The sequence below is a fragment of the Rattus norvegicus genome, chromosome 1 (genome assembly GCF_036323735.1).
Source record: "Rattus norvegicus strain BN/NHsdMcwi chromosome 1, GRCr8, whole genome shotgun sequence".
NCBI classification, from domain to species: Eukaryota; Metazoa; Chordata; class Mammalia; order Rodentia; family Muridae; genus Rattus; species Rattus norvegicus.
This window is the reverse complement of record NC_086019.1, coordinates 126,446,199-126,458,906: the sequence shown is the minus strand read 5'-3', so window position 1 is coordinate 126,458,906 and position 12,708 is coordinate 126,446,199. Positions and strand designations below refer to the sequence as shown.

General features: G+C 43.6%; 1 long non-coding RNA gene across 5 annotated transcripts in view; it reads left to right on the top strand.

The window, feature by feature from the left end:
* The window catches only part of LOC102548323 (uncharacterized), a 29,520-nt gene extending 17,229 nt beyond the window's left edge, over nt 1–12,291 (top strand). Inside the window, exons 3-4 of one of the 5 annotated variants that reach the window (XR_005494545.2) lie at nt 6,612–6,703; nt 12,049–12,291. This is a non-coding gene — a long non-coding RNA (uncharacterized LOC102548323). Of the gene's footprint in view, nt 1–6,611; nt 6,754–7,521; nt 7,733–9,589; nt 10,207–12,048 lie in introns of those variants that run through there. The other 4 variants (XR_005494541.2, XR_005494544.2, XR_005494546.2 and 1 more) reach the window with 4 other exon arrangements.
* The last annotated feature ends 417 nt before the right edge of the window (nt 12,292–12,708 follow it).

Genomic DNA, 12,708 nt, shown 5'->3' with positions numbered 1-12,708 from the left:
GAAAAGCCATTGAATGTGGTGTAAGCTCAAAGAGTATTAAGTATTCTGAGAGCTTGGAAGAGACATCAGAAAAATGCAGGCAATGGAGGTCTAGCTTGTGAAACTTGAGAGGCAAGTTTGAGAGTCTCTTAAAGACACCATCCTATCGCCAGTGGGTATTAATGGCAGATAGTTTTTTGGTACCACATGTCCACTTCCCCCTCTTAGTGTTGGGATCCCATCTTGCTTGCACCTGTGCAGACCTTGTGTACGCTGCCACCCTCTCTGTGAGTTCACGTGGACATCTGGAAGACACTGTTTTCTTGGAGCTGTCCATTTTCTCTGGCTCTTATAGTCTTTCCATGTCCTCCTTTGTAAAATCTCTAAACCTTCAGGGGCAATAAGGGTCCCATTTAGGACTCCATGTGCCATTTAGAGTTGAATGCTCCAAAGTGTCTCACTTTTTGCATATTGTCCAGTTGTGTTAACTTCCATCTACGGTGAGAAGGATTTTCTCTGATGTGGGTTAATAAGGCACAGGTTGATGTGTATAGCAGTATGTCACTCGGAGTCATTTAATTCTATGTTCCTTAAGCAAAATAACATTACTACATTTTTTTCCTAGGCTAGTAACCCATCTAGTTTCAGGTTCTTGGGAATCTTAGCAATAGCCAATATGGATGTTTTGAGGAAATTCCCCAATGGGCAGAGGAAAAGAGTTCCATTAATGGCTCTGAGAGGTCTCTGGATAATGATTGAATTGGAGCAGGAAGTATTGCTGGCTGTGTGTTGGTGATGCATGTAGTTTGTCTAAGAAGGACTGGAGTTAGTGAACTAAGGAGATTGGTGAAGATTTGGATAGATATTGGATCCTCCTAGGCTTGAGTATTTCTAGTCCTGAAGAGAAATAAAGATTCAGCAGTCATGAGCAAGGGCGGAGTTAGTGTGTGCCAGGAGATAATGGGTAAAACTAGGCAGAGTCACAGCAGGGTGAGGTGGTAAGACCCAGAACAGAAGGCTAGAGGTTTAAACTGTGAAATAGAGGCTTGAATAGCAACTGCAGAGGGTGGATCGTGGGACAGAAATAAATTAAGGTCTTTATCTCCTGGGTACACCTCACAACCATCAATTATAATTCTTGCCCCTTGTTGTCAACATGAATCGTAGGGTGTAAGAATTTGGAACCTTACTGATGCAGTCAGTGTGTGTGTGTGTGTGTGTGTGTGTGTGTGTGTATGAGAGAGAGAAATATTATGGAGGAGGGAGTTTAGGTTATCTGAATAGGCCGTTTCACAATTCTAATACAGAGAGTAAAATTCTGTTGGTTGTTTTAATCACCAACCTGGCTATAGTTTAAGCAAAAGTATTTATCATAGTCCCATTGCCATCCTAGGCCACCACAATAGGATCATGACCCTGGTCTCACTATTTTGAAGGCATCAAAGTAAAGGTACACATTTTTCCTTTGATCCATTGGAAGTGGTTAGCCAGGCTTGTCTTCCCAGCTGCAGTGTATCTGGAAGACATAACAGTGTAGGGTGAGGTCTGGGTCAGCAGGATAGCTATGGTGATTGTAAGGCAGAAGAGCAGGATTAAGATGGCAATGGCATACTGAAGTGGGTTTTATGGTCATTCAGAATGGGAATTAAGGGTGAAGGCTGAACAGAAGAGGGATGAAGTAGGGATGACAGTGTATGACCAGGCTGTAATCCAGATGATATAAAAATAATTAGAAGTAGATTTTCTTTCTAGATCTAGTCACTTGGGGTTACAGTGACTTGTCCTATGCCAGAAGAGCTGCATCAAGAGTGCTCACAGAAACCAGTGGAGGACCACAGAGCATCACATAGAAGGGTTGGGAAAAAAATATAGAGCTAACATAAACAACTGTAACTAATCTAGAGTGAATGAGATAGAAGTTCCTTGTAGGCAGAGCTCTTTTAGAGCTTCCAGAAGGTCCTCAAAGGTGCCAGTGCATTTTGGAATCAGCCATAGATCCCTCTGTCGATTTATGATGACTGACCAGAGCCATTGTAGATTGAGAGCCATTAAGAGTGTTTATATAGAAACTTCTTGTTTGAGAATGGAGAAGTCTGTTTATTTTAGGAGAGAAAGGTCTGGTTGGGTTCGCGCTTAATGGGGCCACAGAGGCTACTCTTATAAGGCAAGAAAGGTAGATTTGGAAGGGAAGTCCCACAGGCTTGGTGGCAGTGGGTGGTAGGACTATGTTATGGGGCTGTTCCATTTTGGGGTAAGAGGCATGACTGGGGTCTGGGATTGAGACTTAGTTGTTGTCTCAATGACAAGGGCAGGGAGTGGTGCATGGGAATCTTGGGAGGATGAAAACTGGTTGGTGTGTTGTCATAGAGGTGTTGGATAAAGGATATAATGGGAGAAGCTTGTGAGAGAGAAAGTGAGGTCTATGAGAGACAGAGAAATATTATTTATGGAAGAGGCTAATGTCAGTAGGCTTCTTCAGAAGGACACTTATCTTTTTTTCCCCCATCTTTATTAACTTGAGTATTTCTTATTTACATTCCGATTGTTATTCCCCTTCCTGGTTTCCAGGCCAACATCCCCCTAACCCCTTCCCCTCCCTCTCCCCTTCTATATGGGTATTCCCCTCCCCATCCTCCCCCCATTAGTGCCCTCCCCCCAACAATCCTGTACACTGGGGGTTCAGTCTTGGCAGGACCAAGGGCTTCCCCTTCCACTGGTGCTCTTACTAAGCTATTCATTGCTACCTATGAGGTCAGAGTCCAGGGTCAGTCCATGTATAGTCTTTGGGTAGTGGCTTAGTCCTGGAAGCTTTGGTTGGTTGGCATTGTTGTTCATATGGGGTCTCAAGCCCCTTCAAGCTCTTTCAGAGAAGGACACTTATCTTAGTGCCCAAAGTAGGTATTTTATAATCCAGTCTAGCTTTAGCTCTAGTTTTACTAGAGTTTATTTCAAAGTGTAGTTGGATATTTCAACTTTTCCTGGTTATTGGGGATGATAAGATCTATGAAATCCCAAAGGAATGAGAAAAAAATGGGCTATCTGTCGAGTAATGGAGGAGGTGAACCCAGGGCCATTATCCATTTGTATGGAAGAGTGTATGTGATGTGATAGATAAAGGTTTGGGCTACTGTGTGGACCTTTTCGTTAGTAATGAATAAGACCTCAATCCATCACGAGAATGTGCCCACCAGAATAAAATGGTATTTGTGGTTTTTGGCAAGCAGCATGTGTGTGATGTTGATCTGCCAGCCCATGCTGGTTTGGAGTCCTTGCGTCTGGTGAGTGGGAAATGAGGGGATTTGGATATCAAAGTTAATTTATTGGCAAGTGGAACAAGCATGTGTGAGATGTAAAAATTATTTGTCTGGGGTTTGTAATGGTGTGTGGTTTTGGACAAAGGTTGTGAGCGGCCAGGTAGAGGAGTAAAATAGAGAGTGTAGATAGGACCGGATGTCTTTAGTGGAGGAATTAGAGTCAGGATTGTTTGATAATGCCTAGCAGGACATGATCGTCGGTAGGGATTTTGTGAGGTTGAGGTAGGTGAGTGCTGTGTTTTTACCCAACGAGTTAGCATGATTTTGAAAAACAGAAACATGGCATTTGTCCTTGTGGTGTCCTCAGTAGTGAATAATAGCTGCTTGAGAGGAAAGGACAGCCTCCAGAAGGTTAGGTATGAAGACAGAGTTCATGATAAGATCCCCTCTGGTAGCAAGGAAACCCATTTCTTTTGATACAAGGACCTTGGAGTAGATGCCTTGTAGGCATACACATTTATTTATAGAGAACTTTTTTTTGGCCAGTGTGAGGTTTCTAACAAGGGTGGTTAGTTTGGCACGTTGAGAAGTAGTGCCTGAGGCTAGGGGTTTGGCTTCTTTGATGAAATAAATACTGGGGGGGGGGGGAAATGGAAGTGTCCTAGGATTCTGGCATATTCAGGCACTAATGAGGTATTTTCTGTGAATTTCTGTCTATAAATCAGTCAGAGGTCCATGATGGGGTGGTTCTGTATTGGGTGAAGGGGCTAAGAGATAGGTCGGACTTAGTGCTAAAATGGGTCAAGGGAGTAGTCTCTGAAACAGGAGAACTTGAGAGAAGAGATGCAGGATTGAGAGTGGGATGGAGTTCCCATGATGAATGACTATATCAAGGAGATAGGCATGGAGTATCTGGATGCTAGAAAGAGGTAACAACTGAAGGGCTCAGTGGCTGAGATCTGTGAGCAAGAGTATAGAGTAAAGAGGGGTCTACTGAGTTAGAGTTTGTTAGCCTCACGGTAAAGGAGAATAGCAGCTGGCAGGACCTGTAGGCAAGAAACCTATCTGTGAGCAACTAAGTCCAGTTATCTGGAGACATGTGCCATGGAAGGAAAGGTTATCTCTAGTCTTTTGGCATAGGAGGGCTAGTGTCTGGCCCTGACCTGTATGAACAAAGAGGAATAAAGGTTTAGTAGGGTTTGGTAGCTTGAGGGTGGAGGTAAGAGCTAACACTGGCTTGAAAGACTGGATCAGTGAGGTTAGTGAGAAGGGAGTTCACATAGGATTCCATTAAAGGTCATTGAAAGAATGTGAGCTATGAGAGAGAATATGGGAATCCAAATATGGAAGATGTGAGATCCCAGAAGAAAAAGAAGCTCTTATTTAGAGGACAGCATATGTTGATGAAGAAGTAGGGATGTTCTTTCAAGAGAAATGAACCTAGACTAATGAGGTATGAATAGGCCTAAGTATTGGGCAGTGCTTAGGCTGATTTGGTCCTTGTTTTATGGAAACCAGGTAATCCTAGGAAGCCAGAGCATTAAGGAGTTGGGTAGTATAGGTGGGACAGAGTTCCTATAAGGGGCTACAGAGATGGAAGTCATCAACCTATCTTTTTTCTTACCACCCCAGGCAAAAAGTCCAATTTATGTTATCTATACATTCACTGGGGCATGGCCAAATTCTCCTAAATGGAGCTGAGTCCTTCCCTCCCCACATCCCTGTTGGAAGTCATCTACTGTGGAGGATGACACCCCAGCACCCTATCCTAGAGTTCTCTGTGATGGCTTCATGTCTAGACTGACACTATTTTAGTGAGGTGAAGGCAATGAGTGCCACAGAGGTCTTCCATGTCCTGATTTCTCAACTGGGTGTCTGCAGTCATCAACATCACTGCAAAAGTAGCGTATTTGCTTTTTATGGAACTTTTTAAGAGCATGGATTATCTGCTTCCACATGTTTTCTGGCATCAGCACAGACCATGAATAGGGCTCCCAGTTGCAATATAGTCATGGTCCTAAATAAGGCCCTCTGATGCAACATGGATTCCTGTTGCAGCATAAACCATGAACATCCACCTGGGATTTGAGCCACAGATATCAACCTAGACCTGACCTCAATCAGACCACAGACCCAGTTGTGGCCCTTGCACCAGCAACATCAACAAACCACAGACCTCTGCGTGGCCTTTGGTGGTAGCACGGGGTACACAAATAAACCCAGATTCAAAGGACCATGGACCCAGACATGGCCCTCAGCAGCAGTGTAGTCCTGAATGTCACCATGGACTAGGGTAACATTGCAGGCCACCCACATCCATGAGGCATCCTGGTGACAACATTGCCTATAGATATCAACATGACTTCAGGCTACAATATAGACCATGGATATCCATGTGGCTTTTGTTGGTAGCATGGGCCACAAACATCAGTTTAGACTCAATTACAATAAGATTACACAATCATCAGCAGCATGAACCCAGACAACACCATGGCCTTAGTAGTATGGACCACTCAGATCAGTATGGCCCACATAGCAGCAGGGCCGACAAACTTCAACACAGTTTCAAGCTATAGCACCTGTGGCCTTTGGTGGTAGCATGAACCAAGACATCAATACAGACAAGGCCACAGACATGGCCCTTGGCAGCAGCCCAGACCCGGTCACAACTATGTTCTCATGAGGCATCATGGCCCATGGATGTGATTGTGGAAACAGGCCATGAATAGCCTCATGCTTTCAGGTGACAACACAGTTCTTAGGTACCAACCAGAACCTTGGCTACTTAGGGTCACTGAGCCACACATGGCTTCTGCAGCATCTTGGGACATGATGGTCCTTTGTGGAGGTCTAATCTAGAAAGCTGATCATTCCTCATATCAGACCTCCATCATTGCCAAGATTTAGGGTGCTCTCATATCCAGGCAGCTTGATGGAGGTCTGAGTCTGCATTTCCTTAAACTCTGGCCAACTTTATACCATTCCATTGTCTCCATTGGATAATGACATGATCCACCATTGATCTCAGCCCTCTCTCTTATCTGTCACTGCTGTCAGGGAGCCAGTTCCACTTATCTCCACAGTGCATGCACTCTGCTCCTCCATCACTACCACCTCTCAGTCACTCATTCTTTCCTCGAAGGGGTGCCTGCTATGGGGCACATGTGCCCAGCTCTGCCAGCTTCTGCTTCAGAAGCTGGCCAGCTAGCCACATTCTTCTTAAAATATAGCTACTGAGTGTTCCTGTGAGGCTAAGGTAAAAGCATCCAGCCCCCACTTTGGGGGCTGCATGGGTTCATCATTTTCTCATCATTACTGTTAAACAGTGGCCTGGGGTATAGACTAAGGGTTTCTGAAAGAGGTTTTTCTGTCTTTAAGGGCATATAAGCCAGAAGCCCTGAGATCCTGGTACCCAGAGGACAGTCTGCAGGATGGAACTGGTGGCCTGATGCTTTGTAACATCCTGATGGGTACGTGAGGCTGCTCATGAGATACCTAAATGCACCTAATATCTACATAGGTGAGCCACGTTATGCTGCTGAAAATTCATGTGCTAGGCCCAGGAGTTTGCTTGTTTTGCTTTTAATATTCTGAGCATCAGGCATATGATCCCTCGAAGCTGTGAAAGGTCTGCTCCAGGATATCTTTCACCCACAGATTCTTAAATCTGAGGATGTTCAAGTCTCTTAGATAAAATGTTAGGGGGTACTGGGGGCACTGGGGGGACTGGGAGTAAATGGGAAAGAGAGATTTATAAGGGGGGGACAGGGAAGAGAAAAGGGAGGAGCTGCAATTAAAATATAAAGTGAATAAATAAATCAATTAATGAAAAAATGCTATGGTTTTATGGGACCTTCATGTAACCTACACAAACCCTCATATATCTCATAAATCACCCCTAGTTGACTTACAAAGGCTAACACTGAGTCGCTAGCACAACGGTATATGTCATGCTGCATTGTTTAGGGAACAGCAATGGGAAACAGTAATCATCGTGTTTACTGTAACCTTTTTGTTCAAAAAGAGAAAGGAAGGCAGAGGTCCCCCTTTTACTTTCCTCTGAGTTGACTCACTTGTACCTTTCCTTATGGGAGAATAAGCAGGTAGACTATATGAGAATACAGGACTCCCAGATAGGCCACAAATACCCAATCCACAATGCTAAGTCCCTCATATAAAATGGCACGGTATTTGCATGTAACCTACATGCAGCCTCCCACATACGTTAAATTATAAAACCATACAGAATGCAAATGTTATATTAATAGCTACTGTTCTATATTGTTAGGTAATAATTGCAAGAAGATATATGCACTTGTTCGGTACAGAGGCAATCATTTTTAGGAAAATTTCAGTCTGCATTTGGCTGAACCTGTGGATGCAGAACTTGCCTCAGATGGAAAAGAGTTTGGGTGAAGGGAAGGGGAAGGAAAGATGATGTAAATATAATCTCCAAAAAACGAATTAAAAATAAAAATAAATGAATTATGTTGTATAAACATGAAGCAATATTTTTTGAAATTTTGAGATTCACGCGCTAATGATTTTTAAAAATAAATGCTTTAGAGTTAATTTTAAGCATACAGAAGGAGTTGTTGAGGGTAAACTTTACTGCCAGTATATTAAAGTGAAAACATGTATAATCTTAATCATAGTTGCAAAACTGTAAATGCCACTGAATGCGCTGACACCTGTAAACAACACCCCAAAGAACACCAAATTGTTGTTTTCTATTTCTATTATGGCAAAGGCATAAATGAAGACAAATACTATATGTTTAAATTGCAATAATAATCATTAACTATTTTCTTGTGCTGAACCTACAAAATCCTGGAAAAGGAATGACTCCTGTAGGAGAAGATGATGAGAGTTCCCTTATTGTGGAGATGAACGGGTGGGGAGGACAGAGGCATGCTGCATTTGCACATGGCGTGAGCACACACAGAGAAAGCAATGCTTTAGTTGAGAGGTTAGACTATGACATCACTAGTCCTGGGTAGTTGGTTATGTTTTCAGTAGCAGGCATAATTTCTCTCTCGTTGACTGGGTCTAGAGTACAAGGACAGAGCTGCTGGTTACTGTCAAGGTCTGTGTGCCTTTGGGTTACCACTACACGCTGGTTGTTGTGGTTCATTAATGGGTATCACAGTTGGATGGGGCTGTTGATTGCTTTCTTTCTTTGAAAACTTTCTTGGTACCTTCTGCTTTCATGAAAACTAGCCCTCAGGAAGGAATAGGACTTTCAGGTCAGATAGAGATATGGAGCCTCTGGACCTTGTCTCCAAAGTTCATGCTGTCTTTGGCAATGGGGACCTTCTTCTACCACTGTAGAATAACCAAAGCCATTAACAATAGGCTGTATGTTTGGAGTGCCCCTTGAGTAACCCTGAGTTACAAGGTAAAGGAAGTCTTCTCACGCTTGGTGTTGGAGTTTCTGTTAGACGGTCTTTGCTATGGATGGAACAGTCATTGTCAGCCTAGAAGAGAAAATGTCAGGTAAACCAAATGTGTATATTCATATGCCCACTTTAGAATATTATAGGCATTTTAGGCAGACAGTCAATACTATGATTCCTTATGAAAGTTTTGGACATCCCTCCTGTTACTATACACTTCTGTATCCTACTTTTATATTTGTCCCACCTCCCTAATCAGAAACCCCCACTTTGTTCATTTCCCTCCTCAGGTGCCTGCCTCCAATCCACCCAACCCCTGCAGCACACCCACGTTTCCTTTTTACCTTTTCTGGTTTCCGCAGTTACTCCTGGATCTTAGAGGAGAACCCATAACTCCTACTTTCCTAAACACACAAAATATCTAATTATATAATTACATAATATCTACATCCCATGTTCTTGTCCTTATACACACAGGTAGAAAACTTCTCTTTGCAACAGATGGAGACCATTACTGAAAGCCACAACCAATAAAAGCGCAGAGAGTAAACTATAATGTGGTGCTTACTTTCAATTGATATCTATCACACGAATCCTACTCCCAAGGCTAAGGGATTGTTGCAGAAATATTGTAAAAGCTAGAGGAACAGGGTGTTTGCTGTGAGATGTGTCTTCTAGAAATGTCAGAGTTACACCCAGCTATTTCACCAATGCAAGTGTCTAACCATAAGCTAAACAAGAAGAGCACAGTAGACATGCTAAAGGGGATGTGGGAAAGCTTGTGAGGCTCAACCCTGCACAAAACACTCCAGACAACTAAAGAATGCTGAATGTGGGAGAAATAGTCTTCTCCAGGAAAGAACTCAGCAACTGGCTATCCAATACCAATTGGTTAGCCCCGAAAATGTGTATGTATAAGTAACAGTATACAGACTGGACAGGTTTTATTTTTGTATTTAGGACCACAACCAACACCACCACCACTGATGCTACCACCACAAACACCACCAATGAGAGAAAAAGAGGCACGGATCTGAAGAAGAGCAAGGTAGTGATAGGAGAGGGTTTGAGAGAATGTAGGAAAAGGGGAAAGCAATGTAATCAAGATATCACACAATTTATTTTTTAAAAGGAAGAGAGATCAAAACCTTTAACCTCACAGAAGAATCTTTCGTCCATGAAGCCCACAACTTACTAGAAAATGGTGAATTCTCAGCCTGCGTAAAAGTGAATCATGACATTTCATCAGTACCCCAGGCCTTATTTCCCTAACTCCTGCCCACCTCTCTCATGGGCCTGGGTCAGGACTTCACTAACCACCTTGTTCCCACTGCCCCATCGCTATGAGGAGGCATGTCGATACTGGAATGACAGTTTCACCTCAAGACTTCCCCACCCTTTAATATCTCCCGAAGACTGACAGTTTACTGAGCAGCCCCGTTTATGACCTATGCCCTGTTTTGAGGGTTAACTCAGGCAAATGAATCCTCTTGACTTCTGCCATTGAAAGAAAACCCTTATCAGTGGAAGTGGAAGCCTTGGTCTTGCCAAGGTTGGACCCCCAGCGCAGGGGAATGTCGGGATGGGGTTCGGGAAGGGGGTCAATGGGGGGAACACCCGTATGGGGGAGGGGGAGGGGATGAGGGGACTTATGAACAGGAAACAAGGAAAGAGAATAACATTTGAAATGTAAATAAAGAAATATATCTAACAAAAAATAAAATTAAAAAAAAAAAAGAAAGAAAACCCTTGCCTGCCCAAGTCTAGAATTCTGAAGTCTTTGTTCTAGCAAACTGCCATTAGATAGTATCACTGACTAGGTTCTGGAGGCAAGGAGGGTAAGGTCTGATGACAGTACAGATGGGCTCCAAGTGTGCAAAATCTTTTCGATTGTAGATGACTACCTTCTTTCTGTGTCCCCACATGTTCGGATAGACATGTATGAACCCAGACACATGCTCACACACACAGAAGAGAGAGGGAGCAGGAGATACAAGCACAGAGACATGGACAGAGAGACACAGAGATGAAGACAGACAGAGGAGCGGGGGCAGAGGGAGGTGTGCAGCTCTGGTGACTCTTATTTTAAAAGCTGTGTGGACTTTACTCTCATGGCTTTATATGTGATTGAGACTTAAAGCCGTACCTCCTAGTAACACAGAATAAGGGATCAGAGCTTCAATGTGTGCGTTTTGAGGTAGTATGAATATTTAATATGTTATAGTTGTAAGTATAGGAAATGATTGTGGTGTTCTACTCTTGTGGAGCTGAGGCTGGATATTTGACTCCAGGAGACAGGATTTACTCTGTTATATGATGCCGCTCCCTGGGAAAACCGGCCGTGTTAGTGGTCTTCAGAGCTTTATGAATGCAGTACATGCTGAGGCTATCCGTAGCACTGGGAGTACTGGAAATTTGGAGATGTTGGGGAAGAAGGGAGGACCGAGAAATTGTAAGTATCAGGGATGCTGAAAATACAGAGACCTGGAAATCTCGAAGGGTGCTGAAATTCTGAGCATATTGGGGGTATTAGGAATGCGGAGCATGCTGAAAGTTTGGAATGGAGTATTGGAATGAAATATTGGGAGTCGTGAGACTTGGGTTGTTGGAAGCACTGGGAGATTTTGTGATGTTGGGAATATGGGAGTTTTGAATCCTTCAAAGAATGTTGCCTCCATTCCTAAAGAAAGTTTGGTTACCTTAGGAAGTGTAGTGTTGCTGCCAGCAGGATGTGCTTCCAAAGCTGAAGGGGTGTTGGCCAAGGATTCTTTTCTTTTCATCTCCCTCTCTCCATTTCTCTCTTTCGTTCTTTTTCTCTTTCTTTCTTCTTTCTTTCTTCATTCTCTATCTTTGTTGAAACAGGCTTTTCCATGTTTGTCTGTATTAGCCTTGAATTTACCACCTATCTAGGGCTTGCCTGGAACTCGTGATCCCTGTCCCTCAGCTCTCTGTAATCTGTAGTTGTAGGCATGTTCCATCACATTTGCACCAAGGGCTTCCTTCCTGGTTCCTATGAAATTCTCCTGATTTTCTAAGCATTTCCGGTTCCCTGACAGACTGTGTGCACATGCATCTCTGCTTTGGCAAGTACTGGTCCTCCTCTTGGCATTACCCTCTCCGTGTTGGTGCTCAGCACTCACTCTGAAGTACCAGCTCAGATAGTATCTTCTAGAGAAGCTCCCCACCGTCTCCACTGAGAACAGTACTTGGTCTGCCACTTACTTTTGCTATTACTCTTTGCTATTCAACTATACTCTGAGCATTATAAGCAATGACATTGACCTCATGCTTCATCCTATGGCTGGTGCTGCCACTGGCCTGGTTGGGGCAAAGCTGATTGCTGCACAATAACAATTGCTTGTTATTTCCCTGAGCATCCCTATTCTGCTGTGTGACTACGTTTGTCCTCCCTCACACAGGAAGAACCAAAGGCAGCAGAATGTGAGTTCTCCGTACTGGCCCCACCTGGAGAAGTTGGAGTAGAGCTACTGTGAGGACTCTGCCTTTCCACCTTCGTAAACGTGTTCAGAGCTTCATTTCAGAGTGGACCATAAAGGGAGTCTAACTCAGACATGTCCCCAGATCCTGGCCCAATGTCATGTCTCATTTAAGTCCTTCGTAAATAGATAAAATCGGTTCTGACATTAGTCAGAAAATCATCATCTCTCTTCCCACAGGGGTAAATCTCTCCATAGGAACTTTTAGACTTCAGACACCATGCCAGATCCATTGTGATGTTGAATCACCTCTTTAGGAGGTCTCAAAGCTCACCATCTGCTCGAGTGTAACAAATTACCCATCAACTTTAGCAGCTTACAGCAAATATTTGTGATATCACACTGTCTGTCTGGAGCAGACTTGGGGAGGTCAAAGACACCCGATAGTTTTGAGCTGATGGTGTATCATTTGTAGACTGGCCAGTGGCTGGGAGTTCGCATCCATGGCAGCCCTTACCGCAGCTGGCAGGCTGGAACTGCCTTTTAGAGTCTGTGTTATTCCTCTTGCTGCTGGAACACGATGCCAAAGGGTGGGTAATAATTTTATTTTCTTAGTTCTGGATGCTATAATGTCCAAGATCA